The sequence below is a fragment of the Callospermophilus lateralis genome, chromosome 8 (assembly GCF_048772815.1).
Source record: "Callospermophilus lateralis isolate mCalLat2 chromosome 8, mCalLat2.hap1, whole genome shotgun sequence".
Lineage (NCBI taxonomy): Eukaryota > Metazoa > Chordata > Mammalia > Rodentia > Sciuridae > Callospermophilus > Callospermophilus lateralis.
Window position 1 is genome coordinate 106,002,058 of NC_135312.1, and position 4,291 is coordinate 106,006,348.

At 31.5% G+C, this 4,291-nt stretch overlaps 1 non-coding gene across 1 annotated transcript; it reads right to left on the minus strand.

Annotated features, from left to right (window-relative positions):
* Nucleotides 1-644: 644 nt before the first annotated feature.
* Nucleotides 645-749, minus strand: LOC143406657 (U6 spliceosomal RNA). The gene has a single exon (XR_013092287.1). It is a non-coding gene; the product is annotated as a U6 spliceosomal RNA (small nuclear RNA).
* Nucleotides 750-4,291: the final 3,542 nt, after the last annotated feature.

A 4,291-nucleotide genomic window follows, 5' to 3' on the forward strand; every position in this document is an offset into this window, starting at 1 on the left:
CAGAGGGGGCAAACAAGCTCCCTCAACCTCATTTACAAGGGATCCCATATCTTTCCTAGGGCTCTTCCCTCATGACTTTGTCACCTCTGAAAGGCACCATCTCTTACTACCATCACCTTGATTATCAGTATTTCAGTATATGAATTTGGAGGAGATAGATGTGTTCAGACTATAGTAATGATCAGTTCATTCATTTTTTTTTTTTTGTAAGAAGCTGATGTGGAAGACAAACTATTGGAAACTGAAAAAAAAATGAGCAGAGTGATATATGCTTGACATGAAGAAGATAAAAACTGAACAATTATATCTTCAAGAGTTTAAATGAAACATTACAACCTATCAAGTTAAGGCACTGACATTACCAAATAATAAAAATTAATCAATCTGAAGAAAATCAGTATGAAAATATTCTAATGCAGTCCTATCTGGAAGAACTTTGTGCAGTGATGGAAATGTTCCATATCTCTGTAGTGTTCAATAAAGAATCTATTAGTCACATGAACACTTCCAATGTAGCTACTACAACTGAAGGTATGCATTTATCATAAAAGTTTTAATAACTACATGTGGCTACTAATTGAACAGTGTGGTTCTAACATTGGGCCAAAACCAGTAGTTTCTTTGAAGTACTTCTCCAATCACAAAAATTTATGGAATTCTTCATGAATTTTCAGGTCATCCTTGCTTAGGAGTCCTGCTAGTCTTCTCTGTGTCTTCCTAGTTGTAGTATTTGCATGGCTAAAGCTAGCACTTATGCTCTGCCGGTGCTGAAAATATTTTGACTTGCTGTAAATATATGTACATCATTACCTTTTGTTCAAGTAAAAAATATAAAAACATTTCTGACTGACACATTTTATTTTAATGTAAGAAAGGTACTGACAGGAAAAAATAATTAAGAAGCATCAATTTCAATATATCTATAAATAAAAATTTTCATTATAGCTTAACTTCATGTTGAAGTCACAGAGAACTGAGATATAGCCTGATTCTGAAATTCGGTGAACATGAGACTTTGGTTAGTTATTCAGCTGATCTAAATTACAACATTCTCATCTGTAAAATGGTGTTAATTAAAACTATTTCCTAAAGTTGTAGAGACAAATGGTTTAATAATATAAAACACAGAGTATGTCAATCATTGTTACGGTTATTAGTACAAGTAAAATAATCTAAATTTACAAATATATTTAAAGAAGTAATAAACAAAAATGCAATGCTTTTTATCTAAAAATGATGAAATTAATGAAATATTTATTTTACATAAAAACTTACTATATATGGGTATATTTATACATTTAAAGAAAAAATGTAAAGGAAGAGCAAATATTTGTGTTCTAAGAATCATATAACCTCTTTAAAAGATCTAAACATGGGGGATTTCATCAAACATATTTTATGATTTTACTTTTGTTAATTTCTTGATATCTGAATTGAGAAATATTCTCTAATATTATTTCATGTCAAAAATATATTATAATAATGAGATACCAGAAGAGCATGGTGGCACATACCTTTAATCTCAGTAGGCTGATGGCAAGAAGATCAAAAGTCCAAGGCCAGCCTCAGCAACTTAATGAGACCTTGTCTGAAAAAATATAAAAAGGGCTAGAGTTATGGCTCCAAGGTTGAGAGAACCCCTGCATTCAATCTCCACCTCAAATATAATAGAAATAATTTAATAATAATAAGGCACACAAAAAAATCTTAGTTTTGGACAAAGGAAATTTATGTCTAGAATTAAGATATACTTTTAAAAAATCTGCATTTGTTAGATATTATAAAGGCATAAATGTTTAATTAAACAATTGTAATTTTTGCAAATATTTTATTATATCTATATATCTCTATATATGCCTATTTACTTGTGTTTATTTGGTGGCCTTTTATTTCCTTTAGCTAAAATAATATAAAATATTCTGTAATTCAGAGATACTTCAAATATACTGCATTAGAAAACAAAACATTTTAAACCCTCTGAATCAAACTTACTTTAAGTCATAAGATTAGTGAACTCTATAAATGCATTATTTTTAGGAACATTAATATTTGGCATATTTATGTTTCTGATATATTAGATACATTAGATTGAGAATAATAAACACATTAGTCAGCTCCTGTTCATCATAAATGGTCCTCAGACAGCACAAACATTGCAAATAAATGTAAGTCATAATGTAATTACAAAAGATGGAGATTCAATCAACAAAGAATAAGTGAAAGGCCTTGAATCCAAGAGGTAATTGTGGAAATCTGTCCCTGATTCATGGCAGAGCAGTAAAGGGACTTATTTTAAAAGGTCTCAAGCTTTTTTAGAGTATGAGCCACCCAAAACCATGTTATTTACTTTATCTTCAGGATAAAGTATTCTGTTTTTTTCAAAGTGAAGACCCAAGAAAACTGCTGAGGAAAGTAACCATTTTTAATACACTCACAGCAGTTTTCATAGCAAAGCCCAACTCAATAGGGACAAAGACATAGTAGGACTCTTGCTCAATTTCAAGTACTTTTCCCATACATTCAAGCTAGTGCTCCCTCACATGCATCCACCACATCAACAGTTGCAGTACAGTAGCTGCAACAGCTGATAGAGCTGAAAGGGCAGAAAAAATAGATGTTACCTATAAATAAGGAGTTTTTAGGAGATTTCCATTACACTAAGAGAAGAAAAGAGTGTTCCAGAGGAATTCAAGCCTTGTAAAACTAATACTACAATAAATATTAAATACAAAAAGGAAAAACAGTGGAATGAATCGGACATAACTTTCCTATGCATATATATGGATACACCACAGTGAATCTCACCATCATGTAGATTCACAAGACTGAGGTCCTAATTAGAATAAAACATATTCCATGTGTGCATAGTTATAGGAAAATGGACTCCATTGTCATCATTGTCATGTATAACTAAAAAGGCCCTATAAATATTTTTAAAAATTAAATACAGTCCAACTTCCAGCCAGATTGGCATAATCCCCACATTAATGACCAATGTAACTCTGTGTCACGGATTGAAGGCTACTCATAAATACTACCTGAGCTTCAAGGGTAATACAGCTACCTTACAAAAATCTATTCCCATTCCTCCTTGCATCCCTTGTGATATTGCTGTTATTAATTTCACTTATTAATATGAGAAATATGTTACTACTTTTATAACAAATAGTTATCAGCTAAATATTAGGAAATTAAATCTTCTTTTACCTTTATTTCTTCTCTCATGCTCTTTCTTTAAAGGATCTGTATCATTTTTATTCTGTCTAAAAATCTTTTTCTACTGTAACCATTTAATTGGTAAGCTTGAATTGTTATTGGAAATTATCCAAAAGAAAACAAAGAGAATAAAAAAATAGGCTTGCTCTTCACACTTTTGTTTCCTTTGCTATACAGAAGCTTTTAAATTTCATACCATCCCACTTATTGATTTTTTACTTTATATATTGCTCTTCAGGGGTCTTGTCAAGGAAGTTGGTTTCTGTGCCCACATGCTAGAATGTTGGACCTACATTTCTTCTAGCTAATTCAGAGATTTTGTACTAATTTGTAGGCTTTAATCCACATTTACTTGACTTTTGTGCAGGATGAGAAATAGGGGTCAAATGTTATTCTTCTACATATAATTTTCAGTTTTCTCAATACCATTTGTTAAAAAGTTATCTTTTCCCCAATGTATGTTTTGAGACCTTTGTCTATGAACATATATTTATATGGGTTTGTCTCTGTCTATTCTATTCTATTCTTTTCTGTTTTTAGGGCTGGTTTGGTGTCAGTACCATACTGTTTTTTTGTTACTCTACTCCTCCAGTATAATTTGAGATTCAGTATTGTGATGCTTCCATCTTCATTTTTCTTGCAAAGGATTAAACAGATATTTCTCAAAAGAAGAAATATAAAAGTTCAACAAATTCATGAAAAAATGTTCAACATCTCCAACAATAAGGGAAATGCAAATCAAAACTGTACTCTGCTAGGCATGGTGGTGCACATCTGTAATTCCAGTGGCTCAGAAGCCTGAGGCAGAAGAATTGTGAGTTCAACTTAGTGAAGGCTTAAGCAACTCAGCAAGACCCTGTCACTAATAAAATACAAAAAGGGACTGGGAATGTGGCTCAGTGGCTAAGTACCCCTGGCTTCAATACCTGGTACCAACAAAAAAAGAAAAGAAAAGTAAAGAAAAAGAAAACCATATTAAGATTTTATTTTACTCCAGTAAGAATGACAATTATCAAGAATACAAATAATAATAAGTGTTGGCAAAGATGTGGGAAAAATGGTACACTCATATATT